Source organism: Carettochelys insculpta, chromosome 10 (genome assembly GCF_033958435.1).
Source record: "Carettochelys insculpta isolate YL-2023 chromosome 10, ASM3395843v1, whole genome shotgun sequence".
Lineage (NCBI taxonomy): Eukaryota > Metazoa > Chordata > Testudines > Carettochelyidae > Carettochelys > Carettochelys insculpta.
In genome coordinates this window covers 9,960,194-9,986,674 of record NC_134146.1, presented here as the reverse complement: position 1 = coordinate 9,986,674, position 26,481 = coordinate 9,960,194, and the positions used below count along the sequence as shown (strand labels likewise).

Below are 26,481 nucleotides of genomic sequence, written 5' to 3'. Positions count from 1 at the left end.
GTTCTCCACCCAGACATAATGGCTCACGTATTCACTGGCATTTAGAGCAGAAGAGACCATGAGACTCTACAGGCCTTAGAATAGCATTTGCAGGGTCAGGACCTAAGTGATCACTTTCCTTGACTCGTGTATGATGCTCGGGAGAGTTAAGTCCCCAAAAATAAATAAAATGTGGAGCTTGGGGGATAGATGAGTTTGGAATATTTCGAGTTCTGGGTTTTGTGTCCTCCCATAAATATAATCTTAAATATTGGACAATCGAATAACCCATGTAGTAGAGGGCATAACCCACATATATGAAGTATCCCTACAGTTGTGACTATTTCATCTGTGTGCTTTCAGCCTAATGTCCCCCTCATGGAGAAAATCATTTGGAATAGATGAATAGATGTAAAAAATAAAACAAAACTGTGTGTCTGTTGTGAATAAGGGGAAGGAAAGCGAGAAAAAGGGGTTTCTCCAGTGCTTTGTACCCTGTGTAGTCATTTACACCTAGTTGGAGTGAATACAAAGCATATGTAAAGCACAGCTGTTCAGATTTGATGGTGATTTACGTGCATGCTGCATGGGTGTAGGAGATGGGGTTCAAACCAGGGTAGAGTCAGGTCCCCAAAAGAGCTTAATTATACAAACGTAACCAGAGAAAACAGTGGAAGAATTGGTGACAAGAATGAAATAATGTATTTATTACACATAAATCATGTCCCCAGGCCTTGGGAGACTTGTTAACATTTGACCCATTCACTTGGGTGCAGTAGTGTGGGTGTGTAACAGGAGAGCAGGTGGGAATCTGACCCAGATGATTCTGATTTTAAACCTCGCTAAAACCAGATGTATTTAGAAAGGTTTTACAGGCCAGTCCTGAGAGGTGCTGGTCATTGGTAATTCCCGTTGAAGTTCTGTTGCTGGAGATGAGCACTTTTGAGGATTAGAGATTACTTTACCATTATCTTTTGTATTATGAATGGCACTTGTGATATGTGGCAGTGTGTCCTGCTGGGTGAGGCCATGGACTGGGAATCTGGAGAGCTGTGTTCTATTCCCAGTTGAGTCCTTGTCAAACAACTTCATTTCTCCATTCTGGTTCCCTTCCAACCTTTTGTCCACTTAGACTCTGAGCAGTTTGGGGCAGGGACTGTTTCTCACAATGTGCTCGGTACCGAGCACAATGCAGGGGATGGGGCTGTTTTTATGCATTGCATTTATAATCATCAATGGTTGTTATTTTAAATGGAGTCATATAATGGATATCTGCTCAATTTAATTATTCTTTGTGGATACAGCTTTTAAATACCAGCTTGGCAGCATCTTCTCATGGAGCTGGCCCTGAGAATAAACTGCTGAACAGCGAGCTCTCTGCAATTATGCACTCTGCCAGGTTCCAGTTGACTGACTGGAGGGCTTAGTAGGAATAATAAATAGCCTGCTCGTGCTAGTTTCTGTCCTCTCCTGCTTCAGAGGTTGTGCTTATAAAATCTTCAGTCCCTAAATATCGCCTCTGCTGAGCCGCTGAGTCAGAATAGTGAAATAAAGTTACCTAGTTATCTATGGCAGAGCTGAAAAGTTGCTACCTGTAACTACGGTGTGCAAGGAGAAGTGTGCTCATTTCATTGTGTGAAATGACTAGCTGGAACAGACTTGCTTTTCACTTCTAGAACTTGCCTTTGGCACAGAAGATGCGCCTGCTAGATGCTGGCCGAGAGCAGCATTGGTTAGTGTGGAATGATAGGGAATGACTCTGTCCTCCCTTTAACGGTACACGTATTGGTAATGCTTCAAAATTGGGTTATTTAGTGCATATGACTAGGGAGTAACATGGGGTTTTTATTTTCCCATCAGAGCCCAGCATGTGTAGCTTTACAGACATTTAAATGCAGGTGCAAATTTGGTCTTCCAGCCATGTTTGCTTTTCAGGTGCTGAATTGTTACATTCTGCCAGTGTGTAGCAATCTCACCTGCTCCATTGGATTGGCTGAGGTAGGCGATCTCTGCGTTGCCTGTTCAGCCTCTCCAATGGAGGGAGAGAATCGGGACGTGCAGCGGTCTCTGTTGTTTATCTCAACCCTGACCTCTCTGGCATCCTCCATCTCTCAGAAAGAAGCTCATTCATTGAGCTATGGATGCACAGCTTCAGCTGGGAGAGCAACCAATTCCTAATTGCCTGAAACAGTGAACAGAGCTCATTTTGCTCAGTCAGCTCCAGGGTTGACTCCTTGGAGCGGACATTCAGGATTAGAGATTGGGTCACATAAACACAATACCTGGCTTTGTTTTGGGTAATACCTTCCATAAAATTGTATTTGTTTTAGTCCCTCCAGAGAAACAAGCTTGTAACTCTTGTCCCCCTTGTGCCCATCCAAATAAATTAAAATCACCACTTCAGAGTAGCAACAAGAAAGAGAAATTAAGCGGATGTTTAAAGCAAAGGGCCAGAGAGCTGTTTTGGGAGGCCGTTTGGCAATTGAGTGAAAGGCGGCTAGTTGTGATCGCGGCTGCTGCAGCAGAATGTCACTCCCACGCAAGCGGCAAAAACATATGAAGGTGTAGAATGGGGACAGTGCTCGGTGTGCTCAGGGAATGGAATGTGAACAAAAAGCACGTTCTGCGTTGGCCATGATTTGCTGGCTCCCGCTGCAGCCAATGACAGCTGCCTGGTTGCTTCCAGAAGCGGGATTTGACTCTGTGGCGGTAAAGCTGTTGTGATGGTACGGAGAAGATTCAGTGGCCCAGGACATTCTGACACAACAGTCTTTACAGTGTCCTTCTACATGAGAGGAGTTCTTTGCGTGACTCTAGAGCAGGTGGCCTGAACTTGCATTTTTTGAGGTTCACAATGATAAGCTTGTGTTACAGATGGCTTTAACTGAGTAAATTGGACACTAGTGGCACAAAGCTTTGGTAACATGAACACTAAACAATAGTAGTGTGATCCCGTCACACTTTGCAGGCGCATTAGCAGGCCAGGTCAGTACTTCAATGGAAAACCGCCCAGAAATTTCCAAGAAGCATGTAAGGATGTGTCTGTAGTGGAGTCAGATGCAAATGCAGGACCTATGCCAGAGCCGGCTGTAGTCTAGCTAGTGTCGGCACTAAGAGCAGTGAGGCTAGCTGCCCAGGTAGGTAGCCAGGTTCTAAATTAGAGTAGCGCTAGCATGATATGTCTGCATGTGCTGCAATCCAACCTCCAGCACATGTACCCTCGATGACGCCCAGAAAGAGGTGGTGGAGATCATTTTCTGCTCTGGTCAGTCCCAGCTGCTGCACTTTGGGTTCCCGTGCTGCTGGTGGCTCTGTCTTCCTGATGAGCTTTGGGCCCAAGATCACAAATTCTTCAGACCACTTAAGTTCCCATGGCAGTTTTTGTAGGAGTCCTGGTGTCCTGCCCCAGTCAGAGCCTTACATACCTTCGTGTCCTGGCAGTTCCAGCTGAACAGAGCGGTACTCGCTTCTCACTATAAACTGTTCCTGCGCATCTTTACACAGCATCTGTCGCTTATCTCTGGGATGCCTGTGCTTTAGCGAGGGGAGAAGTGACCCCTACACATGGTGCATAGTTAAACACCATCTGAGTCTTATTATAAGACCTAGTGAAAGGCAGCTGCAGACATTGTCCATCTGCCTCTCATAGCTGAGGGCGAGTTGGTGCTCACAGGTGAGGTCCATGCAGCATCTGGGGGAAGTGTAATTCCTAGCTTGGAGGAATGTAGACTTGCAAGTTCTGCTTGGGCTAGCAGGCTAAAACTAACAGCCAGGCTTGGGTCAAATGGCCCAGCCCCTTGAGTCAGCCACTTAAGTACCGGCACGGCCAACTCCTAGGTTGTGTAAATGGCCACTGAGCCTGAGCTGACGCCTTGTCAACATTCCACACAGTGATTTCTAGCATGGGAGCCAGAGCAGAGCATGAGGGGAGCCAACCCTTCCTGTTTTGCTGGGAGGATCCTGGAACTGGGCTCTATCTCCCAGAGGCTGCAGAAGCCAAAGTGGGAGAATTTAGGCTGCCAAAAGTCCAGCAGCACATTGGGGGCTAAGACAGGCTCCCTGTCACTCCAGGAGGTAGCTGACATGGACCTGAGGCCCCCAGAAGGGGCATGAAGGGTGTCTCCATACACCACCCCTGCCCTGTGCATTGACTCTGCAGCTCCCATTGGCCAGGAACTGTGAAGAATGGGAGCTGCAGGGGGTAGTATCTGTAGAGAACAGCAGCCTATGGCACCTCCTGCTCTCCTCACCAAGGAGCCAGACATGTTGGCTGCTTTTGGGCATGGCTCGAGGCCAGGGCAGGCAGGGAGCCATCCAGTGGAAATGCTGCTCGATCAAAGCCTGCATTTTTATCCAACCCTCGGCTCCAGCCCTGAGCGCCCTCCCAGCGGCTGCACCTTCCCCATTCTGAACCCTAGGGCCCTAGCTCAGAGCCTGGGCCCTAGCCCACCCCAGCCTGGTGAAAGTGAGTGAGAGGGCTGTGCCAGGGCAGCGTGGGGGACAAGGATGTTTGGGCAGTAGGCTGTCCTACTCGGATAACGTATTCCCTGCTCCATCATACAAGTACTCTTAGTCAACACCCATCCATCCCGAGAACACAGGGAGAATGGCAGAACTCACCAGGTTTGTATTGTGGATGAAGGTAAACTCTAGTACATGTGAAGTCCTTGAACTAATGGCTGTGTTAAATGAAGTGCTAGTCCTTTGGTGACCCTATGTGAGGCTTAAGGTACCAATGAAAAATAATTATTTGCAGCAGGAAAGGGAGCTCTTGATTTAAGTGTTTTTTATTTTCCCTGGCACTGATATGGTCTACACTGTAATTAAATGCCCACGGCTCACCGGTGCTGTCTGGCTTGGGCTAGGGCTAAGGGGCTGATTAATAACAGTATAGATTAATTAAGCAGTCCCTTAGCCCAGACCCTGCCAGCTCAAGCCAGGTAGCTTGGACCAGCCGTGGGTGTCTAATCTGAGTGTAGACAAATGAGCCTATCAGCAGATAAGTGAGACTGAAGTACTTTGTTTGCCTTTGTGTAACTGTTTTCCTATTGGTTCTTTGTGTCTGCATTTAAAATATTAGCAGACTGGGGCCTTGGCCAATTTGAACAGTCTACCTTTCTTCTGGCTTTGGTTGTGTTCGTGCTTTTAGCAATTGCTCTCAAACAATCCAGCCAGAAGGCATTTCTTCGGCACTTTGGCTGAGATCAGGTTTGGGTTATTTCTCAGCAGCAGTTTTCATCCCAAGACATTGCAGTAGTGCATATACTTTTGATTTTTAAAAATGTGCTTAGATCCAGAAAACTTTTCATTTTAAAGACTGGCGTTTAAGTGGCAGGTAGGAACAGAGTGGGCGTTAACAGCAAGACCTAGAGAAGACAGAAGTAATTGAAGCAGTGCGATGTGACATAGAGCCTTGCTAAATGTTGCGTTGATTTCCTACTAGTTTCCAAAGCAGAGGACAGTACGGATAAGAAGAATTGGAAAGAGATTAATACTACCATATAGTTAGCATGGAGAAGTAAAGTGACTTGCTCAAGGTCCTCCAGGAGGTCATGTGTGAGAGCCAAGAATAGAATTTAGGTCTCCTGAAGATCAACACAACTCTTATGGTGATAGTAGTTATGATGTTAAATGAGCTACATATAACACACTATTTTAAAGTATAATTGATTATTCTGTGCTATTACAAGACATCAACCGATCTGATCCTTTAAGGGTTTAATGTCTTTAATCTCTCTGAATATGGGTTTGTAGTGAAAGCTGGACATTGCATTAGGCATAAAACAGAAATATGGCAGTGTCCTGAATCTGTCTTAATCCCAGAAGTTACAGTAATTTGTGGTAGAAGCAGAATGCAGTATTATGGTGCTGTGCATGGTTGATCAGCTCTGTCCTTCAAATGCTATTAACTTCAGTCTGGATAATCTGTATTCGTGAACGCTGAACACAAAGTCATGCTGCTGAAGGGATTAGGATAGAATTAAGGATTTGTTCCCTAATCCTGAATGTTTCTAAATCAGTATTAATTACTATAGAAGGAAGCATTCAGACTTGGGTGCTATTAAAGGGTTTACATCCCGGTTTTTTAAATAAATTGGCGATCCAGGTGGCTAATAAATATAGCTCATTGCGAAAGAAGAAATAAAAATCTGTTCCAGTGCAGCATGAGCACACTGCTCTCTTACTTTATGGGGAGAACTGTGGTCATTACAGAGCGTTATAAATTAAAACCAATGGAAGGTCTGGCCACATCCCACAGAGGTGCTGCAAAGGCTCTGATTTGAGAGGGGAGGGGCAGTCCGGCCAAGTGTCACACAGTCCGTATGTGCAATGGAACAAAGCAAGCCCCTTCCAGGTACATGTCCCAGCAGCAACCTCTGTCCATGCCCTTGGTAATGTCTCCCTCCACCTGTCCCCAGTGCAAAACAAAGCTGTGCGTGTCTTCATCGCAGGGCCCTTCTGCTTCCAGCTCTTCAGCTGGGTCACAGTAGTTCAGTTCTGCTTCCTCCCCTCCCCCTGACCCCAGGTGCCTCAAGGTTCAGGCCACTTCCCCTCCTTGACTAATAGGGGTTGGGGAAGACCTGGGCCTGCCCTTCACTCTACAGTGTAGGTAGCAGATGTCTGCAGTGCCCCTTTAACAGTTGCTGCTCTAATTCCCTGGGCCTCTTCCCCATGGACCTTGTCCCAGGGGAGTCCCAGCAGCCAGCCCAGAGCATCATCTGCTCTCTTCCAGCTGTAGCAGGGAACTGAATTCCCTCTGGACATGCAGCTCTTCTTATGTGGGCTGTTGGGCCCTGACTGCTGTGTCCCAAGCATCCACTCTAGGCAGCTCAGGGGACGTCTCTACTTCCCCTTTCTAAGGGCAGGATGTACCATGACAACAAGACCTCCAGCAGGGGGTCCTCAGGGTCTAGTCCATCCTGTCACAAAGTCCTAGTCATAGACAACAACCCAACTGTGTTGGTTGTGGTACAAACACAGGACAAAGGCTCTCTGCCCCCAAGAAGTATATAATATCTGTATCTGTTTTAAAATATCCAGGGTTATGTTCTCCTCTTAGTTATATCCATACAAATCCAGTTAACCTCACTCAGTGGAGCAGTAGGAGTCTTGACCACGTTCTTACCCCTTCCACCAGCCCCGCAAGGGAGTGTTGACTGCCCTTACTGAAAGGGTGCAACAGAAGTTGATTCCTCCTCCCTCCTACACAAAGGGCAGTTCTAGGAATCAGTAAGCACAGTTCATCCTAGAATGCAGGACTGTCCTCCAAAGTCAGCCTTGTTTTTCAATAGACTGTATGTATGTCCTGCTGTCTCTGTGTGATTCATTAGACCATCAGACTCATTTAAAGCATCTTTTGGATCCATTCTTACTTCACACTCTCAACTCTCTTTTGAAATATGTTTAAAATACCCAGTAAAATATGCACCTGTATCTATACTGAGAGCAAAAGTCAGGGAATAGGATGATGTGAGTGTTGGAAGGTTTGTTCTGGATCAGTTTTTGTAAGATCGTGTTACTCATTAGAGCCACTGGTGACTTAGTTATTTCCAAAGTGGTAAACCAGCCCCAGAAATTCATAGTGCCTCATACCAGCATTATTTTGTTTGATACGTATACTCAGTTTAATAATTTGTCTAAATTTGTTGTCCCTTCATGTCTTCTGCTAGTCTCCTTCCTTGCATTTGAAGCACATTATTATGCAAATATTAGCAGTAGTCGTTATTTATATTCCATTAGTGCCAAAGGCTCCCATTGTGCTAAGCACTGACAGCTCCCATGGCGCCTAGAAGGAACAAGTTTGTGCCCCGAAGAACTCACATTCCCAATAAACAAGGCAGGAAACAGGTACAGAAAGGTGGAGTGACTCTCCCTAGATCACTTGTCAGATCAGGGGTTGGGTTTTTGCATGGGAACGGAGTGCCAAATAAGTCCTCTCATATTTCCTCATCAGGCTGTCTCTCCAGCTCCTAATTACTTTTTCAGGTTCTTTCTGTATTCCCTTCAATATCTTTTTTTGTGCTGCTGTGCCTTGTGACCTAGGAGTGAGCCATCCTCATCATCCCGAGAAGGAAGGGATGGTGCAGGGACAGTCACGGATTCCTTTCCACTTTTGAATAGTAGTTTTGTTCCAGCAAAGCCTCCACGCTTTCATGCAGGTGTCTGAGGCATGACCCACCATGCTGTTGTTACTTGTGTCTTTTCCTTCCCATCCAGTTTATTATTTCTCTACTTGGCAACTCAGCCAATCTGCAGGCCTGTGTTTGATGTCCAAGTTACATAGCACTGATATAATTGTTACATAAGAACATAAGAATGGCCATACTGGGTCAGACCAAAGGTCCATCCAGCCCAGTATCCCGTCTGCCGACAGTGGTCAATGCCAGGTGCCCCAGAGAAGGAGAACAGAAGACAATGATCAAGTGATTTATCTCCTGCCATCCATCTCCTGCCCTTGTACTGAAGGCTTTACCTTTACCCCTGGCTAATAGCCATTTATGGACCTAACCTGCAAAAATTTATCGAGCTCTTTTTTAAACCCTAATAGAGTCCTGGCCTTCACAGCCTCCTCCGGCAAGGAGTTCCACAGGCTGACTGTGCGCTGTGTGAAGAAAAATTTCCTTTTATTAGTTTTGAACCTACTACCCATCAATTTCATTTGGTGTCCCCTAGTTCTTGTATTATGGGAAAAGGTAAATAATTATTCTGTATTCACTTTCTCCACACCATTCATGATTTTATATACCTCTATCATATCGCCCCTCAATCGCCTCTTTTCCAGACTGAAAAGTCCCAGGCTCTCTAGCCTCTCTCCATATGGGACCCGTTCCAAACCCCTAATCATCTTAGTCGCCCTTTTCTGAACCTTTTCTAATGCCAATATATCTTTTTTGAGGTGAGGAGACCACATCTGCATGCAGTACTCAAGATGTGGGCGTACCATAGTTTTATATAGGGGAAGTAAGATATCTTTTGTCTTCTTTTCTATCCCTTTTTTAATAATTCCTAACATCCTATTTGCTTTACTAACTGCCGCTGCACACTGCGTGGATGTTTTCAGAGAACTATCCACTATAACTCCAAGATCCCTTTCCTGATCTGTCGTAGCTAAATTTGACCCCATCATGTTGTACGTGTAATTTGGGTTATTTTTTCCAATGTGCATTACCTTACACTTACCCACATTAAATTTCATTTGTCATTTTGCTGCCCAATCACTCAGTTTGCTGAGATCTTTTTGTAGTTCTTCACATCCCTCCTAATTGCTACCTTGAAATGTCATAGAATCATAAAGTCATAGAACACTAAAACTGGAAGGGACCTTGAGAGGTCATCAAGTCCAGTCCCCTCCCTCACTGCAGGAACAAGTATCATCTAGACCATCCCTGGTAGGTGTATATCTAACCTGCTCTTGAATATCTCCAGTGATGGAGATTCCACAACCTCCCTAGGCAATTTCTTCCAGTGTTTAACCACCCTGACAATTAGGACGTTTTTCCTTACATCCAACCTAAACCTCCCTTGCTGCAATTTCAGGTCATTGCTGCTTGTCCTATCATCAGTGGTTTTCAACGAGTTATGTACCCACCTTACAGTGGGTCTTGCTGTGCCTCAGTACTGCAGTAGCTTTAATGGCAGATGACGCCAGTTTCCGTTAGGTAAATTGGCTGGCCTACCTGAGGGGTTTTGATCCACTGTCCTTACCTATGGTGCTCTCTTTTCTTGCCCTCTATGCTCTGGGACAAGAAGGTTCTGATGGACAGGTCTCCACAGTTATACAGGTATCCTGGAATTCCTGTATCCTGCCCCAGTTTCCACAGCAGGTCTCGTGTCTCTGTGGGGAGTGGGAAAATGGTCAGAAGTTGATACTTCTATTACTGTGACTTCAGCTTAGCTGGTAGGAGTGTTTAGGCATCAGTCATCCAAAACATTCTAGATAAGTTATATTTGTTATAACTTGAATTCTCTCTGAAACAACAAGTTACGAGGTAATATATCAGACTTGACTTCTGTTAGAGAAGCTGCAGCCAGTTTAAAATCACCCATTTTGTTAGATTTTTGCATTTCTGTTAGCCATATGCTAGTCTGGTCAGTTTCACTCTCTCTGCTTTGCATGAACTGAGATTGGTTGCAGAATGTGATGGCAATCACTTGTTTGAGTTTGATCATCTTCCAGGAGAGTTGTGGGTCCTCAGGTGATGGATAAGGCCTATCCTAGAACCACAAGTTCTATTACAGCGAGGACAGATATTTCCAGGTGTGGCAGGGGACTGTTGACCAGTTCTAGTGTTCTGTGAGTTTATGATTCTATGACATTTCAAGGTAACAATTACATCAGTGCTATATGATTTGGACATCAAACACAGGCCTGCAGATTGGCTGAGTTGCCAAGTAGAGAGAGAAAAAACTGGACGGGAGGGAAAAGACACCAGTAACAACAGCATGGTGGGTCATGCCTCAGACACCTGCATGAAAGTGAGGAGGCTCTGCTGGAACAAAAGCTACTTTTCAATAGTGGAAAGGAATCCGTGATTGTCCCCGCACCATCCCTTCCTTCTTCGGATGATGAGGATGGCTCACTCCTATGTCACAAGGCACAGCAGCACAAAAAAGATATTGAAGGGAATACAGAAAGAACCCAAAAAAGTAGTTAGGAGCTGGAGAGACAGCCTGATGAGGAAATATGAGAGGACTTACCTAGCACTCCGTTCTCATGCAAAAACCCAACCCCTGATCTGACATTTGATCTAGGGAGAGTCATTCCACCTTTCTGTACCTCTGTTTCCTGCCTTGTTTATTGGGAATGTTATCCTCCATCTAGAGAATTAAGACCTTGGAAAGAGGCCAACTCCCTGAGACTCAGCTTCCTAGCCTGGGAAGACAAATGCACCAGCATTAATGTTCTGGAAGAGGCAAAGACCACCAAGGTCTTTGCGTTCTTCAGGGCACAGACTCGTTCCTTCTAGGAGCTGTCAGTGCTTAGCACAATGGGGCAAAACCCCAAACCCTGATCTGACAAGTGATTTTGAGAGTCAACATGGAGACCGAAAGCCAGTTTCTCCTCCCTCCTGCATCTCTTGTCAGCAGGCATATTCAAAATGCAGGGGACCATCAGTTAGGACTTCTCTCCATTTTAAGTGATCTTGGGCAAGTGTCTTCTAACTGTCAATGTCAACGTTACTCTTCTTTAAATTATCCTTCAGCAAGTCCTTATAATGCCTCCTATGATACGGGACCTTCTTTTGGGAGGCACTGGTCTGGCATCCAGACCATGTGACCAGTCCAGCATAGCTGCTGGTCGGTGATCATTGTCTTGGTGGTCTTTGCCTCTTCCAGAACACTAATGCTGGTGCATTTGTCTTCCCAGGCTAGGAAGCTGAGTCTCGGGGAGTTGGCCTCTTTCCAAGGTCTTAATTCTCTAGATGGAGGATAACGGCACAACCGAGGTGAACCTGTTGTGCAAGGTGGTTATGGTTGTGAAGGCAGAAAAAGGCTGCAGCTGACAGAGGATTTCCAACTGTTATGGCGTCCGTGCCATTGGTTTCAAGCCCTCTGTCTGTCACGGACAGCGTGGTGACTGTTGTGCACCAGTCTCCCCTCTCTAAATGAAGTCACACACAGGTGTCTTCTGGGTTTGGGTTGCAGAATGTAGAAGACAACTACTAATGCTCGTTCCCCTGGTGAAAATGCTTCTGTTCCTTAAGAAGCTTTGCAAAAGTGTCTAACGTTTTGGGGAAAGCTGATGTAGTTTATCGTGTCAGTTAAATACTGGGACTTTAAAATAAAATTTTAATTAATTTTTGGAATATATCGGAATAACATTAATCCTAATTAATTCAACTGGTTTTAATGCATATGTCATAAGTACTTACACAGGCTTTCAACTGTAATTTAGTATCAGTTAACTAGGCCATTATTTTAAAATGTTGTCTTTAATTTTAATACATCACGTTTCCCAATGTCCTCTGGCAGTTACTGTAGCTGCTGTTAGTTTCTGTTAACGCTGTCTTTTTTCATTGTCCCTGTCTTTCCAACTCTTTTTTGTTAACCTTATTTTGATGATGCAATGTAATATTTCAGAAATGATTGACAGAAATCAGCCAGCTGGCAGGTGCTTCTTCTTGAATGATGCTAAAGACGTCATTCTAGAAAACAAGTTGCACTCTGAGATCAGTCTTATTCTGACCTAGGAGAATAAGGGTGTACTTGCAAGTAAGGCTCTGGACGTGACCCAGGATATCTGGGATCAAATCCTGGCTGCATCACAGAGTTCCTCTGGTAGTAGGGGAAAAGCTGTTCATTTCTCTGAGCCCCCATTTGTAAATCATGGAATTATAATTATTCCTTTCTGCCATACTCTCTCCCTTGTCTAGTGACTCCTGGCTGGTCTATAGAGAACTGGGTAGAACACATTCTGAAGGGGGAGAAAGGATCTGGAGTCACTTGTGATAGCATTTGGCTCCTTTTGCACAAGACTCCACGAATTTCCTAAGTCTGGTGTATGAGCTGCAGCTGCCCCTGGCAATTCTTATTCCTTGAGCCTTATTTCAGTTCACTTGCTACTTGTTAAGACAAATGAAATAGCCATTTGTTGACACAGCACATAACAAGTACTTCTTTCACCTCTCCCTCCAGTTCTCTGCTCCAGCTCCCTCTGAAAACAAATATGTTTACCTGTTGCATTTTTGAAATGTGTTTAGGGTCTGATTCAAAGCCCGCCAAAGCCAATAGACTCTCAGTAACCTAAATAAACTGGTCTCAGAATTGTTCTCTCAATCATCTAAACCAGGGGTCAGTAACCTGCAGCACAGGTGCAAAGAGTGGCACGTGAGCTGATTTTCATTGCCATGCAAGGCAGAACCTCCTCCCCCATGCAGCTGGGAGCTTGCTCAAAGCCGTGTCGCCTTTAGATTAACAAAAGACCAGTTAATGCTGCCAACCATCACCTAAATGGGGAAGCTCTGCATCTTCATTTATTTATGAACGAAGCTGTTGTAGGTAGGACTATTAGTGCCTCTAAAAAGTATCACCAGCACTCGGACTGTGCATAGAGGTCAAAAGGTCAAATTTCAGCACTCCTTCTTGGACTAAACTAATCAGGAAGTGCATTTTTTCAGTCCCTTCTATCTACCTTTCTCTGCACTACACTTCTTTAGGATGGCCTAACTGTAAATGCCAAAGCATCAGCCACCCTCAAGGTTCACCTTGTTTAAATCTGGGGTAATGTGGTGTAGGGTAGCCTCAGCCCCTCTCCCTTCTGTTGGTTAACTGGTTAAAAGGTATCACTTTAATTGTTTAAAGCAGTGTTTCTCAAACTAATTTGGCCACCGAATGTTTTGGGCTTGGAATATGCTGACAGAACGCATACATGCTAGTTGGCAGGTGGAGGGTTTTATTTAAAAAAATAGTTGCATATAATTCTCAAAAGTTGATTTAAAGTTAGGGTTTTGAGATCTTTTATTTTACAACGAATAAAATATAAGAGAAAATCATTTGAATGAAGAACTAGTGTCCTTCTGATCAGACAACAGTTAGCAACTCTATAACTGAGTATAAAAAATTTAAAAATTAAGTACAAACCCGAAGCAAAACATCAATAAAATAGCTGAAAAAGGAGACTGAGTGTCATTCTTTTGTACAAAAGTAGGAGGTACAGTACAGTAGTCCCTCGAGTTCTGCGAGCATTGTGTTCCCATGCACCTTTGTGTAACTTGAATTTTGCGTAAGTCGGGGGGCAGCTTTTTCCCCTGGAGGAACACACATTCTGCAGCTGGGGAAGCAGCAGGAGCACCTGCAGCTCCTTTTGAAATGTAAGTCCTGGGCTTCAAAGGGGGGCAGCTGGGGTGAGTTGAGTCTGGTAGTGGGTTGGGGCCATGGGAAGGGGGCAGGGGGTTAAACCTGGGGTGGGTTAGGGCTGCAAGGGGAGCTGGGGTGGGGTGGAGTTGAGCCAGAGCCACACGTGGGGGGTTGGAGCTGGAGGGTTTGACCTGGGTTTGGGGTGGTGAGCCAGAGCCATGCGCGGGCGGTGGTGAGCCAGGGCAGGGGTAGGAGGGTTGAACTGGGGCCAGGGGGCAGTGTTTGAACTGGAGCATGGGTGGGAAGCCAGAACAGCAGTTGTGTGGGTGAGCTGGGTCATGGGGGGTTTGAGCTGGGGCTGGGGGTGTTGAACCGGGCCGAGCCAGGGTGAGTGGGATTTTGAGTTGCACTTAACTCATGTTAGTGCAAGTTGAGTACAACTCGAAATTGTGCATTTTGAGGGTTTACTGTCTTGTTCAAAAAAGTCCCTGTCCTTCATTAAAGCTTAAAAAAACATTTTTATGAAAAAGAAATGTAAAGCAAGTTAAGTATGGAAAATATTTTTAATTTTTTTGTTTTTATAAATTTACTTTTTATTTTCCAGTAGTTTTCTATAAAAACAACATTTAACAGTTCTAATGGGAAGAGTGTTTTTGCATCATTTGATTACAAATCTGCTTAATATCAGGGAAGATGCTGGAGGGTTGAATCCTCGTATCAGGTGCAGCATTCATGTGATTTCACTGAACACAGCTCATGCTGAAACAGTCCAAATTGACTCAGATTGTTTTGGCATGAGTGGCATCATAACAACTATACCACTGTGAAAGTGTTAAATATTAATATAGCTACAATCTAAATACTATTCAAGTACCTTAGTATTGAATATTAAATATTCATATTAAGTAATTTCGTATTTAATAGTTTAGAAGGAAAAATATCGCTAGCATAAAATTTTTTTCACAGAACACCAGGTTGGGAAACGCTGGTTTAAAGGATTGAATTTTAAATAATATTTACATCCCTAAAGTTTGTTTTGTTTAATGATTTGTTTTTTATTTAACAAAGTTCAGATTTGATATGATGGTGGTGGAATGGCGTTTACTTGCATGTTGCAAATGGCACTGTACCGTGGGTTTCAGTTGTGTGTTTAAAACCTTTATGAAAGCGGTTACTTTATGGGCTTACCCAGTGCTTTTTTTGAGCACCTAGGCAGCAGGGGAGAAGGCAGGGAACTGGCTGAGTTTACTTCTTTTACAAAAAAGGCACTGGGCTTCCTACCACATCTTGCAGTTAACTTGTCTGCTCTTGCTGTTTAATTTATACACAATAGACCAGCTTTCAAAGTTCTGTTATTGAAAGTGGTTATTTAATGTCTGTTAAAAAGCTGAGCTCAAACCCAGTGGCCATTGTTTTCTCTCAGCCTTCTCCAACAAAAACTGGAGATATTAAAAGGGGATTTTTAAGTGCCTGGGTCGACGAAGCTAGCAAGAACCAATATCTCCATGACCTCTTGCCCCTTCACCAGTATTAAACAGGATGACTGTGGAACAATCAGTCTCTCATGTGTCTTAAGTTTCAATATCAAAAATGCTCATAAACAGACATACACACATAGTGATGGGTCCTTAGGTGGTGTACAACAGCACGACCCTATTTTCAATGGAGTTGCATTTGGCTTAAGCCATCTGAGAATCTGACCCACCAGTATGTACACAGATTGAACAGCTTCTTACCCTGATACAGACCTGACCACTGTACCAGCCAGCTTCCTTCTTGATCTCTGGCCACCTTGTATATTGTTGTTTTTAATACTGTCATGTAGTTCAGTTGCCACAAGGAAAGTCACATCCCCATTGTATACTGGAACGTACTAAGGCGGTTTCTGTCCCACAGAACCTGCACTTAAAGATTCCTTCTCCCCATGCCCCATATCTTGAAAAGACCCATGCGCTTGACTATATACATACAAATTGCTCCAGTGGGTGTATTTATGTGGACAGTTAAGCAAGTTTGCAAATATTTGTAAAGAAGACAGTTTGTAAAGAAGACAGGTGGCATACATTGTACAAGCAAGTGCTTTTTTATTACATAAATACGGACATTTGACCATTATCATTTATTTATTAATGTGCCAGCTACCCCCATCTGTCTTTGAGTGCAGCCATTGTGGGTTGGCTGGCCTCTTGCAGGAGTAGCAGCAGCAGCAGGCCTGGAGAATGGCTGTGAAGGATGAGAGGGCGGAAGTGGTACAGATCCATTCTGGGTCAGCATTCCATGCTTCAGGAGCACTAGGGAGGGAACGTGTACCTGAGATGCTGGCCAATGGACAGAGGAGGCTGGCATCATTGGCAGAGCGGAGAAGGAAGGGAACATGAGAAGAAACACGAGCAGAGCAGTGAGGAAGGACAGCATTTGGGGGATCTTTGAAGATGAGGACTGGAAACCTGATGTGGTGAGCTGATGGAGACTTATCTTCTTTATAGAAAGACATGTGCATTTTATCTGGCCTGTATAGCTGTGTAAATAGTTGGAAGTTTTTCTCTAGAAGTAGGTGTTGTTGCCCTCCAGAGATACTCTGAGCTATAATAGGGGAGGGATAGCTCAGTGGTTTGAGCATTGGCCTTCTAAAATCAGGGTTGTGAGTTCAATCCTTGTGAAGACCATTTAGGGAGTGGGGAAAATATATGTCAGGGATGGTGTTCAGTCTTCCCAAGAGGGCAGGAGACTGGACTAGATGACTCCCTGAGGTCTCTTCCAGCTCTAGGAGATGTGAATCTCCAATTTTATTTATATATATATATATATATATATATATATATAAAATTGGAGATTCACATCTCCTAGAACTGGAATTGGAGATTCACATCCAATTATTAAACAAAATATATATGTGTACACTCAAAAAGGTTACAAGATATGATCTCTTATTTTAAATGCTACATTATACAGCTTTCAAGGGTTCTGAAGCATACAGTTCCAGTTATTTGTCTTTTCTGATTGGACCCCTGTCTTGAGTATAAACTCTTGCCTTCCCTTCAGGCATGTTTAGCAGTCTTTGTTCTTGGGTGGGCAGACAGGCAGGTAGGCAACCTTATTTGCCAACCTCTTCTCCACTTAAATAAGATGTACATAAGGTGGAAATCTTTTTGTTTCCCTAATATGACCCCCACCCCCACCATCCTTTTACTTTTAGTGGAAGCTTATAGTGTCACAACTGTGTTCCAGGACTCCACTCAGGAGGGAGAGAGATTATCTTCAGACTTATTGTTTTGGCTAATGAGCCATCAGCCCTATTTGGCTTTCTTGTTGTTGTGCCTGTAGGGGTATTTATGGGCAACACTCAAAGCAGCACATTCAAGACACACATACATGGTCAGTATTTCTAACTTCAGATACAGAAATAATACAGATATATAAACTGGATAATTACATTCAGTAAGGCATAACCTTTCCAGTGATTTCTTATGTGAGTTGTTCTGCATGAAGTACATCTCAGTTATGTCATAAGCATATTTTTATAAGGAATTTGGAGTGTAATGTCACAGCAGCTTTGGTCTATGGTGAGTTCACTACTTATTCATGAAGAACCCCAAGATCAGCTGATAATGGTTTGAATTTAAATCCATGCCCATGAATGTAACAATGTGGGTGGAGTCAGAATGTGAAGGCATGAATGTGAAGCTTGATAGATACCAGAGAGCTAGCCGTGTTAATCTATATCTGCTAAAACAACAAGAAGTCCTGTGGTACCGTATACACTTACAGATTTATTGGAGCATAAGCTTTTGTGGGCAAAGACCCACTTCGTCCAGAGCCTTGATTTGTGCAAGAACACATTACAGATTGAGGTTTACTTTGGAATACAATTTTTGGGGTGCTGATTGGACTTCACTGTGCCCAGGTGTGTGTCTGGTCCCCATTAGTGCCTCACAACCTCCAATGTCTTTATCCTGCCAGTACCCTGTGAGGTATAGCCGTACTGTTAGCCCTACTTTACAAGTGGAGCACTCAGCCACAGAGAGTAATTGGGGCAGATCTTTCAAAGGCATAAGAGGCTGTTTGGTACCTATTGCCCCTTAAAAGTCCATTTGTGCTTTTGAAAATCTTTCCTCAGGCGACTCGTCAGTTGTCATGTAAGGAGTCTGAGGCAGAGCAGGAAATTGAAGTCACATCCCCTGAATCCAAGGCCACTTTCTTAAAAAGTTGGGTCCCATTGTTTGGTGGTGATGACGGGGGAAAAATAAAGTAGAACTTATGCATTTCACGTACATGAGCAGGCTTCATCTCCCCCATCATCCCCTCACTTATTAGAACAATAGGAATAAATGTGTTAATTTTTCCATTAGTAGTAGTTCTAGGCTGTGTACCACTGTGCAGGACTCTTTGCTGTGTTTAGTCTTGAGTGGTTTGGTGAATGGAAGACTACTTGTATGTTATGGCCTGAGAGGCCACTGAAATGTGAGCTGTTGATCTTTGCTTGTGACTTCTCTACAGGAAAAGTCTCGTGTTCACATCAAGACTTATTCAAAATGATCCTGTCAAATTGAAGAATCAGCTTGAATTCAACAAGATGAATGTCAGTGACAATTAGTGCAAAATACTTGACTTAAGAAGGAGAACTCAAATGTGCTGCTGCAACATGGGGATTAATTGACTAGATGCTAGTTCAGCAGGGAAGGATGTACGAGTTATAGTGAATCACAAATTGAATATGGGTTGACAAGTTGATGCAATGGCAAAATGACTAATGTTATTTTGGAGCATGTCAACAGGAGTGTCGTCTGTAAGAAATAGGAGGTAACAGTGTAGCTCTGCTTGGCATGGTGAGGCCTCAGCTGCAGTACCATGTCCAAATCTGGGTACTGGCCTTTAGGAAAGATGTAGACAAGCTGCAGAGAGTCATAGGAGAGCAGTAAAAATGATAAAAATCTTTGAAAACCTGTTGTCTGAGGAAAGGGTAGTTCTCCCAGTCCATTGAAGTTAAGACAAGAAGCAATGGGCTTAATCTGCAGCAAGGAGCTTTAAATTAGTTATTAAGAAAAACTGAGAACTATAATGGCAGCCAAAGTCTGGAATAGGCTTCTAAGTCTGTCTATGAAATTCCCCCTTATCAGACTTTTTACGAACAGGTTGGATAAAGAAATATCAGGGATGACAAGGTTTTCTTGGTCCTTCCTTTCTTGGACCTTCCTCTCTTCAGGGTGGACTTGATCCCTTCCAGCTATACAATTCTGTGATGATTATTCTTTCATATAAATTGAGACTTGCCTAAATCATCAGACCTGTTGGTGACTGTCATCCATGCAAGACACCACAGCTGAAATTCCAGCAGAAATAATAGATCATAACAAATTTGGAGATACACACAGCTTAGCAGGTTCAGTGTCTAGAGTGATGTCTAGGAACGGCTTCACAGATTTCTCATTCACCAAGAACTCTGTTTGTTTTCAATGGGAATTGTGCCTTAGGCTGTGTCTGTGCTACGAGGTAGAATCGAATTTATAGGAGTTAGCTTGATATTAAATTGTTACTGTCTTCAATGTAAATACCATTAGCTTGAATTAGTATCAACCCTAATAATGATAAAAAAAGTCAATATTACCAGAGGGATATAGCATCAATTTAGAATTAAAACTTCTAATAAAGGCTAGTGTGGAAGTGCCTTGTCTTTAATTTGAACTTATTAGCCTCCAGAAGTGTCCCGTATGTATCCCACAAAGCTACGCGGTGACCCTCCATCCATGGCTGCTTCCTTCTCCATGCTCTCCATCCAGGTGCTCAGGGAGAATGTCACAGGAAGCCCATGAATTTTTGATTGAATTAGAATTAGAATTTGAAATCTGCAGCACCCAGGCCTGCAAATATAAAGATCCGGATGCACGTCTGACGGAACCGTGTACGGGTGGACAGGGCTGATTGCACAGCTGCCCGCTGCTACATCAACGTCCACAGAGGACACGCAGCACAGGGAACCTGGGTGGGTTTGTGGGAGGGCCTAATTCTGTTAATGGATGCTCTGAATTCTGGGACAGTTCTTTGCATTCTGGGACTCTAACATGAAACACCCACAAGCAACTGGTGTCAAGGCACTGTGGGGAGGTACTCACAATGCACCGCTCACATTGTCAAACTTGCATAGGGTAGTGGGGATGCAAAAACTTGACACGGAAAACGGTGGGTCAAATTTCAAGAAGGTTTGTGGACACTTCAATCAAACTTATCTCATAGTGTAGATGCAGCCTAAGTTAGGATCACTTGCTCAGACCTTAGTTTTGCCCTGAAAAGGCTCTGATCCTGCAACCTTTCAGTGGTCCTGGTTTTATGCTGGTGAGTTCAGTGGCACAGAATTGGAGTAAATCAGGCTAATTCTAGAATTCCTATCAATTTCAGAGGGATTTCTGTGAATTGACAGTGTGCAAGATGGATTTCAAGAATATTAGAAAACCTGTCTGTGGTGGGGAGAATTACACAGCTATATTTTTACTCACCTGTTTAATATATTCTTTTTATAATATGTTTCTTTAGCTACTCATCAACTTGCTTTTTAAAATGTATAACAAAATGTACAACATTTGTACATTGTACTTATGGACTTACCCTCTGTCATTACCTCTTTTCAGAAAAAGGCTATACACAGAAGGATTCTTGCATGTGGAAGCAAAAAAAATTGGTAGATGGGGTAGATATCTGAGCAGCAAAGCGTGGAAATTTAACAAGTACAAAGAGGAGCAAACTGCTTTCTTTTTAAACAATTTTGACATAACTAAAGAGTTATCCTTCCATACTTGAAATAACTGTATCCCACATTTCCAACCATATCGGTGAATGTGGAAAAGCACAGATTATGGAAGCCTGTACAAGATGTATTTCAGGTAATCTTATTTAATTAACTAAATATTGATGTGTATTTACAGTGCCTCAGAGTCTGAGGTCTAGCGTTTAAACACGTTTGCCGTGCAGCATCTAAACCAGAAAGCAGATCAATTTAATAATACTATATGAACTGTGTGAAAGTTTGTTCTGGACATTTTCAAATGGAAGAACTTTTACTCTAATAGGTAGCTTACTACAAACAATTATATCAAAAAGTAATTTATTTTTAGTAGTGTATATAAAAGCAACTTTGACCCTAAGTAAACTTACTAATAAATTCTTGTTTGGGTATTAATTGTAATGATTTGTGAATATTTACTTAAAATAATAAAAAGTAAAACCCCTAGAGAAAATGAGCAGCATTATGGCTATTTTCTTCATTAACATGCATTTTTAAAATGTATTTTCTTTCCTGTATTGATTTCAGTTATTTTCCTAATGATATCAAAAGAGGAGGACAGATTTCAGAGAATTAATTTGAGCTTGTTTTTGGTCGTCACATAATATCCTAATATGGAACTTCTGTTGAGGGCAGAATAAACACTGACAGAGCCTTATTAATTTGGACCTGTTTGTCAAAAGGCAATGGGGCAGTTAGTATGTTTATTTGCTTTTAATGTACACAAATGCCCTTGATGCTCTTGCAAATGGTGGCACATATGCATAAAAAAACCAAAAAAGCAGTCCAGTAGCACTTTAAAGACTAACAGAATAATTTATTAGGTGATGAGATTTCGTGGGACAGACCCACTTCTTCAGATCATAGCCATACCAGAACGGACTCAATGTTTAAGGCACAGAGAACCAAAAATAGTAATCAAGGTTGACAGATCAAAAAAAATATTATCAAGGTGAGCAAATCAGAGAGTACAGGAGCAGAAGTGGGGCTGGGGGAGGGAGGGAGTTAAGAATTAGATTAAGCCAAGTATGCAAAAGAGCCCCTATAATGGCCTAAAAAATTCCCATCCTGGTTCAAACCACGTGTTGGTCATTATAGGGGCTCTTTTGCATACTTAGCTTAGTCTAATTCTTGACGCCCCCCTCCCTCCACTTCTGCCCCTTTACTCTCTGATTTGCTCACCTTGATAATATTTTTCTGATTTGTCAACCTTGATTACTATTTTTGGTTCTCTGTGCCATAAATATTCAGTCTGTTCTGGTATGGCTATGATCTGAAGAAGTGGGTCTGTCCCACAAAAGCTCATCACCTAATAAATTATTTTGTTTGTCTTTAAAGTGCTACTGGACTGCCTTTTTGTTTTGATAGTATATAGACTAGCACGGCTTTCTCTCTGTTACTATTCAACATATGCTTAAGTTTTTGTACTGCAAATAGCTCTATTGATGTTTTGGCAGAATGGGGCCCTTAATGGGAAATTTTAGGTTGGATAATGCAGGTCTGTGAGGGTAGATCCCAGTATTCTCAATTAGCATAATATCTTGGGCAGTTGGTGGTTTTTTTTAAAGTCTCAGCTGTGGGAAGACTCTGAGAATCTCTGTGGGAAGACTCTGAGAATCTCTCCTGTAATTAAAAGCAAACCCCCCTCTCCCCCCCAAACCCCCCCCACCCATAAACCTCACACTTAAGGAGAAAAGCTTGAAAGTGTGACCCTGAAGGCACAAATGCTGCAAGACAAGTAAAGCACTTTGAAGCTAAAATCACTCGCATTCGATCTGACGTGGACTCTGGTTGCCATGTAAATGGGGCACAGAATATGTCGAGTGCACCATCCAGTTGTTTCTCTTTGGAACAGTTTCAGTTAGTGCAGACTGAGGATGTGGACAAGGTGTTTGGAGGAGTACATCCAGTCACATGCTCGCTTGACCCCTGCCCTTCTTGGCTTATTAAATCTAGGAGGGAAGGGATCACTATTTGGGTCTAGAGGGTTATTAATGCTTCTTTTAGATCTGGTATAGTTGCAGCTGCCTTGAAAGAGGCAGTGATAAAACTGCTACTAAAAAGCCTTCTCTGGACCCACATGACTAACTGCGCCCAGTTGCTAATATTCCATTCTTGGGCAAGGTGCTTGAGCAAGCGGTGGCATTGCAACTTCAGGCATTCTTGGAGGAAATTTCAGTCTGGTTTTAGGCCAGGGTTTGCAACTGAAACCTTCATGGTCTCCCTGGTGGATGACCTACACCAGGAGATAGACGGGGACACGCATCCCTGTTTATTCTCTTAGAGTTCTCAGTGGCTTTTGCTACTATTAAGCACGGTTTCCTTCTGGAACGCCTAGGGGAGTTGGGTATCAGAGGCACTGTTTTGCAGTAGTTCTGGTCTTACCTATTGGGATGTTTTCAGAAGGCAGAGCTAGGGGGCTGTGATTTTACCCCATGGCAATTGTGCTGTGGGGTCCCACAAGGTTCCATATTCTCTCCTATGCTGTGTAACATATGCATGAAGCCTCTGGGAGAAGTTGTAAGGAGTTTTGGAGGACGGTGCCACCAATATGCAGATGATACCCAAATTTATTTGCCTGTGACTCTGTGACACAAGAACCAGGTATGGCAGTAACTGATCGAAACCTGTGTCTGGAGGTGGTGATGGACTGGATGAAGTCTAATAAGTTGAAGTTGAATCCGGATAGAACTGAGGTTATGTGGATCAGGAAACCATATAACCTGTTTTAGGTAGGGTTACTATTCCCCTGAAAGAACATGTATGCAGCTTGGGAGTCATCCTGGACCCTTTCTTGACATTTGAAAATCAAATTTCTTTGGTGGCTATGAGTGCTTTTGGGCAGCTTCACCTGATCTACTAGCTGTGACCCTTCTTGAACAATCATGACTTGGCCACATTGATCCACACTCGTGTCACATCTCGACTGTATGTTGGTAATACTCTACATGGGACTGACTTTAAAGAGTCTTCAGAGACTTCAGCTGGTCCAGAATGCGGCTGCTCAAGTTTTAATGAACACTTGTTATGCAGAGCACATTATGCCAGTGCTCCAGCAGCTGCACTGGCTTCCATTGTGTTTCCAGGCACAATTTAAGGTATTGGTCATGACTTTTAAAGCCAGGGCATTTAAGGGACCGTATTTTCCCTATGAACCCATCCGGGGACTGAGTCATCTGGGGAGGCTCTGCTCGCTGTTCCCCTACTTAGGGAGATAAAATTAACATCAGCATAGAGCAGGGTCTTTTCAGCCTTTGTTCCCAGCTGTGGAATTCTCTTCCCTGAGATATTTGCATGGCTCCAACATTAACGTTGTTTCGGCACCAGGGTAAAGTCACCCTTTTTACTCAGGCTTTTATTGGTGTTCAAGTTTGTGTGTGTGTTGATCCTTCTTTTGAGATGTTTCAGTAGGTTTTATTTCCTTTTGGAGTTTTGTGTTTTTAAATCTTTTTATATATGCTTATATTTTTAAAATATTTTGAAAGCCGCCTTGAATATTTGAAACAGAGAGGTGGGATAAAATATTTTTAATAATTGGAACAACAACTAAAGGCACATGGGGGTGACTTCTTTGGTTTAAAGATAGTGAGATCTAAATTGATCTCCGGATTTTTGAGCTATGTGATCTCTGCTTTTTGACTACTAGGATTGGCAGTACTGGCCCTTGCACTGATGTAGAACTCACAGAAATCAGCTGAGCTCCTTTATAGAGCTCAGTGCAGGATCAGGAGATGGTAACTCTACTTAATACAGTAATTGAAAGCAGGACCTCCGACTGGTGGGGAGAGGGAAAGCTGGCAGTTGTCCTGGGCCCAGCATTTCAATGTTGTGTCACCACTTGGTGCGCGGCTCTGACTGCTTAATCCCCATCCCCGCCACCTGGGTCCACACTCCTTCCAGGGGTGGGAGCCAGGCCCCCACTCTCGCATTGCTCCTGGGCCCCCAATGGCTATTGGCCCTGCTGATGGAAACTGAAGTGTTGATGTTCTGGGTTCTTAGTAACAGCATTGTTTTGTTTTTTTGTTTTTTGTTTTTTTTTCTGGCTGAGTAATATGCCGGCAAAATCTCCATTTTCTGAGCAGATTAACTAGGTCTTAGTGCGTATCAGGCTCCTAACCAGACCTTGAATGTGATAATCCTGATTCTGTTGTGTCTGATGCTGGGATTAGAACCCTACAACTGGGTTCCTGTATATTCACTATGATTTTAGTTCCTGAATTGTAGACATAGTTGTGTCTGAGCAGTTTTCCTTACGATCTCTCCCAGCCCTGTGGAAGACAGGCTATTCTGCTGTCAGTTCATCTTACAGAATGAAGATGGAAAAATGTAAAAGTTCAGTTTACATTGTACTTACTTCTGGTTTGTTCATTATGTGCCAGGTTTGGTCTGTCTCTTTCCTCCTCTACCTCCACCCCCGTGCTTCTGTCTAAAGCTCTGCTTCATAGTGCAGATCAGGGGTCAGCAACCCCTAGCGTGGGTGGCAAGAGTGGCACGTGATTTCGTCTTCATCGGCACGGGAGGCAATAGCTCAGCCCTGCCCCTCTTCCCCGATGGCAGCTGGGAGCTTGCTCAAAGCCAGGCCGCCTGTGGTTTAACAAAAGACCAGTGAATGCTGCCAACCACCACCTGAATGCTAAAGCTCTGCATCTTCATTTGTGTAATAGTGAAGCTGTTGTAAGGAGGAATATTAGTGACTTTAAAAACTATCACTGGCTCTTTTGCCTCGGAAGGGCTGCTTACCCCAGGTGTAGATTTTGTGATATGAATGGTTTTGGTTCTTGCTTTTGTGGCAGAGTAGAGGGGTTAGAGAAGGGATTTTGTGATGCTTTGCTGATTCTATGGATGCAGCTAATGAAAACAATCACTTCCGTGTCTCATTGCTTATTGTTTTTTCTTGGATACCTAATAAGAGCTGAGCAGTGAAAGGCTCTTGCTTTGCTCTCTCTCATGCAACACCCTGAAGGTTGGCACTTCAATTCGAAGGAGTTCAAAGAGTTTTGTTCCACTTGGGCTGTGGCCACACTAGCCCCTCCATTTGGAGGGGCTGTGGTAATGTGGCACTTTGGGATATGCTAATGAAGTGCTGCCACGAATGTGCAGTGCCTCATTAGCATAATAGCAGCTGCTCGTGCTTCGAAACTGCCGGTTTTGAAACACACCTGCCCATGTAGCCAGGGGGCCTTTCAAAACAAACCCCTGATTTCAGAAGCCCCTTCTTCCCATCTGGTTTTGAGACTAAGTGTCTTTCAAAATCAGGGGTCCATTTTGAAAGGTCCCCTGGCTACATGGTTTTGAAACCAGCAGTTTTGGCGTGCACGTGACTGCCAGTTATGCTAATGAGGCACTGCATAGTCATGACAGCTTCTCCATTAGCATATCCCAAAGTGCCACGTTACCATAGCCCGGAGGGGCTAGTGTGACCACAGCCTTGGTGTTCTCCTAGATTTGTAGATCTCTGACTGTCTTTATGCATGCTGAGTTGCAGATGAGTGCATGTTAGAAGGAAGAATATGCTATGAAATTGGAAACCTCTCAAGCACTGAGTCTGTTCAAATAACAGAGCTGTCCTGCCTGAATGGTCATCTTGTCCTGGATTCTGAATTATACAATTCTGATTCTTTTCATTTTCAAAATGTCAGTGTGGCGCTTTTAGAAAGAAATGCTCCCATCTTAACTGTAAAGTTAAAAAAAAAAAAAAAAAAAAAGAGCCAAATTTATGCCTACAACTACTTTTTCCAATGAGCCAATTATGCTTCAAATTGGAGATTGTATGTCAATGTGACTGAAAATTGTATTGTGATCACAATGAGTTTAAACAACAGAGTCCAGTAGCATCTTCAAGACTAACGGTTTTATTGAGGCAGAATCTTTCGTGAGTTTCAACTCACTTCATCAGATGCATGAAGTAAAAGAAAAATGATAGAAGGAAT

General features: G+C 43.4%; 1 protein-coding gene and 1 long non-coding RNA gene across 2 annotated transcripts in view; both read left to right on the top strand.

Moving 5' to 3' along the window:
- GPC1 (glypican 1) overlaps positions 1-26,481 on the top strand; it is a 316,778-nt gene that overhangs the window by 39,580 nt on the left and 250,717 nt on the right. The window lies entirely within an intron of this gene.
- LOC142018537 (uncharacterized) overlaps positions 16,130-26,481 on the top strand; it is a 34,467-nt gene continuing 24,115 nt past the window's right edge. Inside the window, exon 1 of the long non-coding RNA XR_012646850.1 lies at positions 16,130-16,231. This is a non-coding gene — a long non-coding RNA (uncharacterized LOC142018537). The remainder of the gene's footprint in view (positions 16,232-26,481) is intronic.